At 40.7% G+C, this 12,467-nt stretch overlaps 1 protein-coding gene across 1 annotated transcript in view; it reads left to right on the top strand.

The window, feature by feature from the left end:
* Positions 1–12,467, top strand: part of FANCD2 (FA complementation group D2) — a gene marked incomplete in the record, with an annotated part of 1,113,076 nt that overhangs the window by 435,963 nt on the left and 664,646 nt on the right.

Below are 12,467 nucleotides of genomic sequence, written 5' to 3'. Positions count from 1 at the left end.
TTACCTTCAAAAATTTGACTCTTCCCTGTGGGCTGTTAGGCTCGCGGGGGCTGAAAATGCTTCATTTTATTGCGTCATTCTTGGCGCGGACTTTTTTGGCGCAAAAAATTTGTTTCCGTTTCCGGCGTCATACGTGTCGCCGGAAGTTGCGTCATTTTTTGACGTTATTTTGCGCCAAAAATGTCGGCGTTCCGGATGTGGCGTCATTTTGGCGCCAAAAAGCATTTAGGCGCCAAATAATGTGGGCGTCTTATTGGCGCGAAAAATATGGGCGTCGCTTTTGTCTCAACATTATTTAAGTCTCATTTCTTCTGTTAAGTGTGATCAGTCCACTGGTCATCATTACTTCTGGGATATTACTCCTCCCCAACAGGAAGTGCAAGAGGATTCACCCAGCAGAGCTGCATATAGCTCCTCCCCTCTACGTCACTCCCAGTCATTCTCTTGCACCCAACGACTAGATAGGATGTGTGAGAGGACTATGGTGATTATACTTAGTTTTATATCTTCAATCAAAAGTTTGTTATTTTAAAATAGCACCGGAGTGTGTTATTACCTCTCTGGCAGAGTTTGAAGAAGAATCTACCAGAGTTTTTGTTATGATTTTAGCCGGAGTAGTTAAGATCATATTGCTGTTTCTCGGCAATCTGAGGAGAGGTAAACTTCAGATCAGGGGACAGCGGGCAGATGAATCTGCATAGAGGTATGTAGCAGCTTTTATTTTCTGACAATGGAATTGATGAGAAAATCCTGCCATACCGATATAATGTCATGTATGTATACTTTACACTTCAGTATTCTGGGGAATGGTACTTCACTAGAATTACACTGTAAGAAGTACATAAAGCTGTTTAATAACTAGAAATTTTGTTTAACGTTTTTGCTGGAATGTAAAATCGTTTTCATTTGCTGAGGTACTGAGTGAATAAATGTTTGGGCACTATTTTTCCACTTGGCAGTTGCTTAATCTTTTTTCTGACAGTTTCTGTTCTCTCTCACTGCTGTGTGTGAGGGGGAGGGGCCGTTTTTTGGCGCTTTTGCTACGCATCAGATATTTCAGTCAGCAGCTCATTGTATTTCCTGCATGATCCGGTTCATCTCTACAGAGCTCAGGGGTCTTCAAAACTTATTTTGAGGGAGGTAATTTCTCTCAGCAGAGCTGTGAGAATTATAGTTGACTGAGATAAAATACGTTTATTCTGTAATTTGTTTCCTGCTTTCAGAATTTGTCATTTTTGCTAATGGGATTAAACCTTTGCTAAAGTTGTGTTGTTTACAGGGATTGAGGCTATAACTGTTTCAATTTATTAATTTTCAACTGTCATAGATCTTCTGTGCTTCTTAAAGGCACAGTACGTTTTTAATATTATTCTAATTGAATTGTATTCCAAGTTGCAAGTTTATTTGCTAGTGTGTTAAACATGTCTGATTCAGAGGATGATACCTGTGTCATTTGTTGCAATGCCAAAGTGGAGCCCAATAGAAATGTATGTACTAACTGTATTGATGCTACTTTAAATAAAAGTCAATCTGTACAAATTGAACAAATTTCACCAAACAACGAGGGGAGAGTTATGCCGACTAACTCGCCTCACGTGTCAGTACCTGCATCTCCCGATCGGGAGGTGCGTGATATTGTAGCGCCGAGTACATCTGGGCGGCCATTACAAATCACATTACAGGATATGGCTACTGTTATGACTGAAGTTTTGGCTAAATTACCAGAACTAAGAGGTAAGCGTGATCACTCTGGGGTGAGAACAGAGTGCGCTGATAATATTAGGGCCATGTCAGACACTGCGTCACAGGTGGCAGAACATGAGGACGGAGAACTTCATTCTGTGGGTGACGGTTCTGATCCAAACAGACTGGATTCAGATATTTCAAATTTTAAATTTAAACTGGAAAACCTCAGTGTATTACTAGGGGAGGTGTTAGCGGCTCTGAATGATTGTAACACAGTTGCAATACCAGAAAAAATGTGTAGGATGGATAAATATTTTGCGGTACCGGCGAGTACTGAGGTTTTTCCTATACCTAAGAGACTTACTGAAATTGTTACTAAGGAGTGGGATAGACCCGGTGTGCCGTTCTCACCCCCTCCGATATTTAGAAAAATGTTTCCAATAGACGCCACCACACGGGACTTATGGCAAACGGTCCCTAAGGTGGAGGGAGCAGTTTCTACTTTAGCTAAGCGTACCACTATCCCGGTGGAGGATAGCTGTGCTTTTTCAGATCCAATGGATAAAAAATTAGAGGGTTACCTTAAGAAAATGTTTGTTCAACAAGGTTTTATATTGCAACCCCTTGCATGCATTGCGCCGATCACGGCTGCAGCGGCATTCTGGATTGAGTCTCTGGAAGAGAACATTAGTTCAGCTACTCTGGACGACATTACGGACAGGCTTAGAGTCCTTAAACTAGCTAATTCATTCATTTCGGAGGCCGTAGTACATCTTACTAAACTTACGGCGAAGAATTCAGGATTCGCCATTCAGGCACGCAGGGGGCTGTGGCTAAAATCCTGGTCAGCTGATGTTACTTCTAAGTCTAAATTGCTTACTATACCTTTCAAAGGGCAGACCTTATTCGGGCCCGGGTTGAAAGAGATTATCGCTGACATTACAGGAGGTAAAGGCCATGCCCTGCCTCAGGACAAAGCCAAAGCTAAGACTAGACAGTCTAATTTTCGTTCCTTTCGTAATTTCAAAGCAGGAGCAGCATCAACTTCCTCTGCACCAAAACAGGAAGGAGCTGTTGCTCGCTACAGACAAGGCTGGAAACCTAACCAGTCCTGGAACAAGGGCAAGCAGACCAGGAAACCTGCTGCTGCCCCTAAAACAGCATGAATTGAGGGCCCCCGATCCGGGATCGGATCTAGTGGGGGGCAGACTTTCTCTCTTCGCCCAGGCTTGGGCAAGAGATGTCCAGGATCCCTGGGCGCTAGAGATAATATCTCAGGGATACCTTCTGGACTTCAAATACTCTCCTCCAAGAGAGAGATTTCATCTGTCAAGGTTGTCAACAATCCAGACAAAGAAAGAGGCGTTTCTACGCTGCGTACAAGAGCTCTTGTTAATGGGAGTAATCCATCCAGTTCCACGATCGGAACAGGGACAGGGGTTTTACTCAAATCTGTTTGTGGTTCCCAAAAAAGAGGGAACTTTCAGACCAATCCTGGACTTAAAGATCCTAAACAAATTCCTAAGAGTTCCATCGTTCAAGATGGAGACTATTCGGACAATTTTATCTATGATCCAAGAGGGTCAGTACATGACCACTGTAGATTTAAAAGATGCTTACCTTCACATACCGATTCACAAAGATCATTACCGGTACCTAAGGTTTGCCTTCCTAGACAGGCATTACCAGTTTGTGGCTCTTCCATTCGGATTGGCTACAGCTCCAAGAATCTTCACAAAGGTTCTGGGTGCTCTTCTGGCGGTACTAAGACCGCAGGGAATCTCGGTAGCTCCATACCTAGACGACATTCTGATACAAGCTTCAAGCTTTCAAACTGCCAAGTCTCATACAGAGTTAGTACTGGCATTTCTAAGGTCACATGGATGGAAGGTGAACGAAAAGAAAAGTTCACTCGTTCCACTCACAAGAGTTCCCTTCCTGGGGACTCTTATAGATTCTGTAGAAATGAAGATTTACCTGACAGAGGACAGGCTAACAAGACTCCAAAGTGCTTGCCGCACCCTTCATTCCATTCAACACCCGTCAGTGGCTCAATGCATGGAGGTAATCGGCTTAATGGTAGCGGCAATGGACATAGTACCCTTTGCACGCTTACACCTCAGACCACTGCAACTGTGCATGCTAAGTCAGTGGAATGGGGATTACTCAGACTTATCCCCTTCTCTGAATCTGGATCAAGAGACCAGAAATTCTCTTCTATGGTGGCTTTCTCGGCCACATCTGTCCAGGGGGATGCCATTCAGCAGACCAGACTGGACAATTGTAACAACAGACGCCAGCCTTCTAGGTTGGGGTGCCGTCTGGAATTCTCTGAAGGCTCAGGGACAATGGAGTCAGGAGGAGAGTCTCCTGCCAATAAACATTCTGGAATTGAGAGCAGTTCTCAATGCCCTCCTGGCTTGGCCCCAGTTGACAACTCGGGGGTTCATCAGGTTTCAGTCGGACAACATCACGACTGTAGCTTACATCAACCATCAGGGAGGGACAAGAAGCTCCCTAGCTATGATGGAAGTATCAAAGATAATTCGCTGGGCAGAGTCTCACTCTTGCCACCTGTCAGCAATCCACATCCCGGGAGTGGAGAACTGGGAGGCGGATTTCTTAAGTCGTCAGACTTTTCATCCGGGGGAGTGGGAACTTCATCCGGAGGTCTTTACCCAAATACTTCGACGTTGGGGCAAACCAGAGATAGATCTCATGGCGTCTCGACAGAACGCCAAGCTTCCTCGTTACGGGTCCAGATCCAGGGATCCAGGAGCAGTCCTGATAGATGCTCTGACAGCACCTTGGGACTTCAGGATGGCTTACTTGTTTCCACCCTTCCCGTTGCTTCCTCGATTGATTGCCAGAATCAAACAAGAGAGAGCATCAGTGATTCTAATAGCACCTGCGTGGCCACGCAGGACTTGGTATGCAGACCTGGTGGACATGTCATCCTGTCCACCTTGGTCTCTACCTCTGAAACAGGACCTTCTGATACAGGGTCCCTTCAAACATCAAAATCTAACTTCTCTGAAGCTGACTGCTTGGAAATTGAACGCTTGATTTTATCAAGACGTGGGTTTTCTGAGTCAGTTATTGATACCTTAATACAGGCTAGGAAACCTGTTACCAGAAAGATTTACCATAAGATATGGCGTAAATACCTATATTGGTGTGAGTCCAAAGGTTACTCTTGGAGTAAGGTTAGGATTCCTAGGATATTGTCTTTTCTACAAGAAGGTTTAGAAAAGGGTTTATCTGCTAGTTCATTAAAGGGACAGATCTCAGCTCTGTCCATTCTGTTACACAAACGTCTGTCAGAAGTTCCTGACGTCCAGGCTTTTTGTCAGGCTTTGGCCAGGATTAAGCCTGTGTTTAAAACTGTTGCTCCACCATGGAGTTTAAACCTTGTTCTTAATGTTTTACAGGGCGTTCCGTTTGAACCCCTTCATTCCATTGATATAAAGTTGTTATCTTGGAAAGTTCTATTTTTAATGGCTATTTCCTCGGCTCAAAGAGTCTCTGAATTATCAGCCTTACATTGTGATTCTCCTTATTTGATTTTTCATTCGGATAAGGTAGTTCTGCGTACTAAACCTGGGTTCTTACCTAAGGTAGTTACTAACAGGAATATCAATCAAGAGATTGTTGTTCCTTCTTTATGCCCAAATCCTTCTTCGAAGAAGGAACGTCTACTGCACAACCTGGATGTAGTCCGTGCTCTAAAATTTTACTTACAGGCAACTAAGGAATTTCGACAAACGTCTTCTCTGTTTGTCGTTTACTCTGGGCAGAGGAGAGGTCAAAAAGCTTCTGCTACCTCTCTTTCTTTTTGGCTTCGTAGCATAATTCGTTTAGCTTATGAGACTGCTGGACAGCAGCCTCCTGAAAGAATTACAGCTCATTCTACTAGAGCTGTGGCTTCCACTTGGGCCTTCAAGAATGAGGCCTCTGTTGAGCAGATTTGCAAGGCTGCAACTTGGTCTTCGCTTCATACTTTTTCCAAATTTTACAAATTTGACACTTTTGCTTCATCGGAGGCTATTTTTGGGAGAAAGGTTCTTCAGGCAGTGGTTCCTTCTGTATAAAGAGCCTGCCTATCCCTCCCGTCATCCGTGTACTTTTGCTTTGGTATTGGTATCCCAGAAGTAATGATGACCCGTGGACTGATCACACTTAACAGAAGAAAACATAATTTATGCTTACCTGATAAATTCCTTTCTTCTGTAGTGTGATCAGTCCACGGCCCGCCCTGTTTTTAAGGCAGGTAAATATTTTTAATTATACTCCAGTCACCACTTCACCCTTGGCTTTTCCTTTCTCGTTGGTCCTTGGTCGAATGACTGGGAGTGACGTAGAGGGGAGGAGCTATATGCAGCTCTGCTGGGTGAATCCTCTTGCACTTCCTGTTGGGGAGGAGTAATATCCCAGAAGTAATGATGACCCGTGGACTGATCACACTACAGAAGAAAGGAATTTATCAGGTAAGCATAAATTATGTTTTTTCATTGCTTCTGGTTGCTAGAAGCTTGTTCTTTGGCATTTTTTCCCATTCCTGAAACTGTCATTTAAGGAATTTGATCAATTTTGCTTTATATATATATGTTGTTTTTTCTCTTACATATTGCAAGATGTCTCACGTTGCATCTGAGCCAGAAGATACTACAGGAAAATCGCTGTCTAGTGCTGGATCTACCAAAGCTAAGTGTATCTGCTGTAAACTTTTGGTAGCTATTCCTCCAGCTGTTGTTTGTATTGATTGTCATGACAAACTTGTTAAAGCAGATAATATTTCCTTTAGTAAAGTACCATTGCCTGTTGCAGTTCCTTCAACATCTAAGGTGCAGAATGTTCCTGATAACATAAGAGATTTTGTTTCTGAATCCATCAAGAAGGCTATGTCTGTTATTTCTCCTTCTAGTAAACGTAAAAAATCTTTTAAAACTTCTCTCCCTACAGATGAATTTTTAAATGAACATCATCATTCTGATTCTGATGACTCTTCTGGTTCAGAGGATTCTGTCTCAGAGATTGATGCTGATAAATCTTCATATTTATTTAAAATGGAATTTATTCGTTCTTTACTTAAAGAAGTACTAATTGCTTTAGAAATAGAGGATTCTGGTCCTCTTGATACTAATTCTAAACATTTGGATAAGGTATTTAAAGCTCCTGTGGTTATTCCAGAAGTTTTTCCTGTTCCTAATGCTATTTCTGCAGTAATTTCCAAAGAATGGGATAAATTGGGTAATTCATTTACTCCTTCTAAACGTTTTAAGCGATTATATCCTGTGCCGTCTGACAGATTAGAATTTTGGGACAAAATCCCTAAAGTTGATGGGGCTATTTCTACCCTTGCTAAACGTACTACTATTCCTACGTCAGATGGTACTTCGTTTAAGGATCCTTTAGATAGGAAAATTGAATCCTTTCTAAGAAAAGCTTATCTGTGTTCAGGTAATCTTCTTAGACCTGCTATATCTTTGGCTGATGTTGCTGCAGCTTCAACTTTCTGGTTGGAAACTTTAGCGCAACAAGTAACACATCATGATTCTCATGATATTATTATTCTTCTACAGCATGCTAATAATTTTATCTGTGATGCCATTTTTGATATTAGAGTTGATGTCAGGTTTATGTCTCTAGCTATTTTAGCTAGAAGAGCTTTATGGCTTAAAACTTGGAATGCTGATATGGCTTCTAAATCTACTTTACTTTCCATTTCTTTCCAGGGTAACAAATTATTTGGTTCTCAGTTGGATTCCATTATTTCAACTGTTACTGGTGGGAAAGGAACTTTTTTACCACAGGATAAAAAATCTAAAGGTAAAAGCAGGGCTAATAATCGTTTTCGTTCCTTTCGTTTCAACAAAGAACAAAAGCCTGATCCTTCATCCTCAGGAGCAGTTTCAGTTTGGAAACCATCTCCAGTCTGGAATAAATCCAAGCCAGCTAGAAAGGCAAAGCCTGCTTCTAAGTCCACATGAAGGTGCGGCCCTCATTCCAGCTCAGCTGGTAGGGGGCAGGTTACGTTTTTTCAAGGAAATTTTGATCAATTCTGTTCACAATCTTTGGATTCAGAGAATTTTTTCAGAAGGGTACAGAATTGGTTTCAAGATAAGACCTCCTGCAAAGAGATTTTTTCTTTCCCGTGTCCCAGTAAATCCAGTAAAAGCTCAAGCATTTCTGAAATGTGTTTCAGATCTAGAGTTGACTGGAGTAATTATGCCGGTTCCAGTTCCGGAACAGGGGATGGGGTTTTATTCAAATCTCTTCATTGTACCAAAGAAGGAGAATTCCTTCAGACCAGTTCTGGATCTAAAAATATTGAATCGTTATGTAAGAATACCAACGTTCAAGATGGTAACTGTAAGGACTATCTTGCCTTTTGTTCAGCAAGGGAATTATATGTCCACAATAGATTTACAGGATGCATATCGGCATATTCCGATTCATCCAGATCATTATCAGTTCCTGAGATTCTCTTTTCTGGACAAGCATTACCAGTTTGTGGCTCTGCCGTTTGGCCTAGCTACAGCTCCAAGAATTTTTACAAAGGTTCTCGGTGCCCTTCTGTCTGTAATCAGAGAACAGGGTATTGTGGTATTTCCTTATTTGGACGATATCTTGGTACTTGCTCAGTCTTTACATTTAGCAGAATCTCATACGAATCGACTTGTGTTGTTTCTTCAAGATCATGGTTGGAGGATCAATTTACCAAAAAGTTCTTTGATTCCTCAGACAAGGGTAACCTTTCTGGGTTTCCAGATGGATTCAGTGTCCATGACTCTGTCTTTAACAGACAAGAGACGTCTAAAATTGATTGCAGCTTGTCGAAACCTTCAGTCACAATCATTCCCTTCGGTAGCCTTATGCATGGAAATTCTAGGTCTTATGACTGCTGCATCGGACGCGATCCCCTTTGCTCGTTTTCACATGCGACCTCTTCAGCTCTGTATGCTGAAGCAATGGTGCAAGGATTACACGAAGATATCTCAATTAATATCTTTAAAACCGATTGTTCGACACTCTCTAACATGGTGGACAGATCACCATCGTTTAATTCAGGGGGCTTCTTTTGTGCTTCCGACCTGGACTGTAATTTCAACAGATGCAAGTCTCACATGTTGGGGAGCTGTGTGGGGATCTCTGACGGCACAAGGAGTTTTGGAATCTCAGGAGGTGAGATTACCGATCAATATTTTGGAACTCCGTGCAATTTTCAGAGCTCTTCAGTTTTGGCCTCTTCTGAAGAGAGAATCGTTCATTTGTTTTCAAACAGACAATGTCACAACTGTGGCATACATCAGTCATCAAGGAGGGACTCACAGTCCTCTGGCTATGAAAGAAGTATCTCGAATTTTGGTTTGGGCGGAATCCAGCTCCTGTCTAATCTCTGCGGTTCATATCCCAGGTATAGACAATTGGGAAGCGGATTATCTCAGTCGCCAAACGTTGCATCCGGGCGAATGGTCTCTTCACCCAGAGGTATTTCTTCAGATTGTTCAAATGTGGGAACTTCCAGAAATAGATCTGATGGCGTCCCATCTAAACAAGAAACTTCCCAGGTATCTGTCCAGATCCCGGGATCCTCAGGCGGAGGCAGTGGATGCATTATCACTTCCTTGGAAGTATCATCCTGCCTATATTTTTCCGCCTCTAGTTCTTCTTCCAAGAGTAATCTCCAAGATTCTGAAGGAATGCTCGTTTGTTCTGCTTGTAGCTCCGGCATGGCCTCACAGGTTTTGGTATGCGGATCTTGTCCGGATGGCCTCTTGCCAACCGTGGACTCTTCCGTTAAGACCAGACCTTCTGTCACAAGGTCCTTTTTTCCATCAGGATCTGAAATCCTTAAATTTAAAGGTATGGAGATTGAACGCTTGATTCTTGGTCAAAGAGGTTTCTCTGACTCTGTGATTAATACTATGTTACAGGCTCGTAAATCTGTATCTCGAGAGATATATTATAGAGTCTGGAAGACTTATATTTCTTGGTGTCTTTCTCATCATTTTTCTTGGCATTCTTTTAGAATACCGAGAATTTTACAGTTTCTTCAGGATGGTTTAGATAAGGGTTTGTCCGCAAGTTCTTTGAAAGGACAAATCTCTGCTCTTTCTGTTCTTTTTCACAGAAAGATTGCTATTCTTCCTGATATTCATTGTTTTGTACAAGCTTTGGTTCGTATAAAACCTGTTATTAAGTCAATTTCTTCTCCTTGGAGTTTGAATTTGGTTTTGGGAGCTCTTCAAGCTCCTCCGTTTGAACCTATGCATTCATTGGACATTAAATTACTTTCTTGGAAAGTTTTGTTCCTTTTGGCCAACTCTTCTGCCAGAAGAGTTTCTGAATTATCTGCTCTTTCTTGTGAGTCTCCTTTTCTGATTTTTCATCAGGATAAGGCGGTGTTGCGAACTTCTTTTGAATTTTTACCTAAAGTTGTGAATTCCAACAACATTAGTAGAGAAATTGTGGTTCCTTCATTATGTCCTAATCCTAAGAATTCTAAGGAGAAATCGTTGCATTCTTTGGATGTTGTTAGAGCTTTGAAATATTATGTTGAAGCTACGAAATCTTTCCGTAAGACTTCTAGTTTATTTGTTATCTTTTCCGGTTCTAGAAAAGGCCAGAAAGCTTCTGCCATTTCTTTGGCATCTTGGTTGAAATCTTTAATTCATCTTGCCTATGTTGAGTCGGGTAAAACTCCGCCTCAAAGAATTACAGCTCATTCTACTAGGTCAGTTTCTACTTCCTGGGCGTTTAGGAATGAAGCTTCGGTTGACCAGATTTGCAAAGCAGCAACTTGGTCCTCTTTGCATACTTTTACTAAATTCTACCATTTTGATGTATTTTCTTCTTCTGAAGCAGTTTTTGGTAGAAAAGTACTTCAGGCAGCGGTTTCAGTTTGAATCTTCTGCTTATGTTTTTCGTTAAACTTTATTTTTGGGTGTGGATTATTTTCAGCAGGAATTGGCTGTCTTTATTTTATCCCTCCCTCTCTAGTGACTCTTGTGTGGAAAGATCCACATCTTGGGTAGTCATTATCCCATACGTCACTAGCTCATGGACTCTTGCTAATTACATGAAAGAAAACATAATTTATGTAAGAACTTACCTGATAAATTCATTTCTTTCATATTAGCAAGAGTCCATGAGGCCCGCCCTTTTTTAGTGGTGGTTATGATTTTTGTATAAAGCACAATTATTCCAATTCCTTATTTTATATGCTTTCACACTTTTTTATCACCCCACTTCTTGGCTATTCGTTAAACTGAATTGTGGGTGTGGTGAGGGGTGTATTTATAGGCATTTTGAGGTTTGGGAAACTTTGCCCCTCCTGGTAGGAATGTATATCCCATACGTCACTAGCTCATGGACTCTTGCTAATATGAAAGAAATGAATTTATCAGGTAAGTTCTTACATAAATTATGTTTTTTACCTCTGTGATTACCTTTTATCTAAGCCTCTGCAGACTGCTCCTTATCTCAGAGGTAAAAAGTATATTAATATAACTGAGATAAGGAGCAGTCTGCAGAGGCTTAGATACAAGGTAATCACAGAGGTAAAAAGTATATTAATATAACTGAGATAAGGGGCAGTCTGCAGAGGCTTAGATACAGGGTAATCACAGAGGTAAAAAGTATATTAATATAACTGAGATAAGGGGCAGTCTGCAGAGGCTTAGATACAAGGTAATCACAGAGGTAAAAAGTATATTAATATAACTGAGATAAGGGGGGAGTGTGCAGAGGTTTAGATACAAGGTAATCACATAGGTAAAAAGTATATTATTATAACTGAGATAAGGGGGCAGTGTGCTGAGGCTTAGATACTAGGTAATCACAGAGGTAAAAAGTATATTAATATAACAGATAAGGGGGCAGTGTGCAGAGGTTTAGATACAAGGTAATCACAGAGGTAAAAAGTATATTAATATAATTGAGATAAGGGGGCAGTGTGCAGAGGCTTAGATACAAGGTAATCATAGAGGTAAAAAGTATAATAATATAACAGATAAGGAGCAGTCTGCAGAGGCTTAGATACAAGGTAATCACAGAGGTAAAAAGTATATTAATATAACTGAGATAAGGAGCAGTCTGCAAGGCTTAGATACAAGGTAATCATAGAGGTAAAAAGTATATTAATATAACTGTGTTGGTTATGCAAAACTGAGGAATGGATATTAAAGGGATTCTTTTTAAATAACATTTTTGAAGTAGACTTTCCGTTTACATTACAATAAATAATAATAATGAAAGTACATTGCAGGTTTTTTTTTGTTTTGTTTTATCAAGCACAATTATACACTTTATTGAGAATTCTGTTTTGAATTTCATTTTCCTTCATTATTTTAAAGGGACATGAAACCCCAATGTTTTCTTTAATGATTAAAATAGAGCAAATAATAATAATAATAAAAAAAAAACAACAACAAAAAAAACTTTCCATTTTTTTTGGTTATCTAATTTGCTCAGTTTGGTATAATCTGCTGTAACGGATACCTAGGTTGGCTCAGGAGCTAGCTTCTAATTGGTGACTGCACATATATGGCTTGTTAATGTCTTACTGATGTGTCCAGCTAGCTCACATTAGTGCATTTCTGCTCCTTCAATAAAGGATACCAAGAGAACAAATCAAAATTGAGACTAGACGTTAATTGAAAAGTTGTTTAAAAATGCATGTTCTATCTGAATCATGAAAGAAACCCTTTGGGTTTCATATCCCTTTAAAGGTGCTCAGATAGAAGTGGTCTATTACATTTAAAATCAAAAACTTTTCA

The sequence above is a fragment of the Bombina bombina genome, chromosome 7 (assembly GCF_027579735.1).
Source record: "Bombina bombina isolate aBomBom1 chromosome 7, aBomBom1.pri, whole genome shotgun sequence".
NCBI lineage: Eukaryota > Metazoa > Chordata > Amphibia > Anura > Bombinatoridae > Bombina > Bombina bombina.
This window is presented reverse-complemented; position numbering and strand designations above follow the sequence as displayed.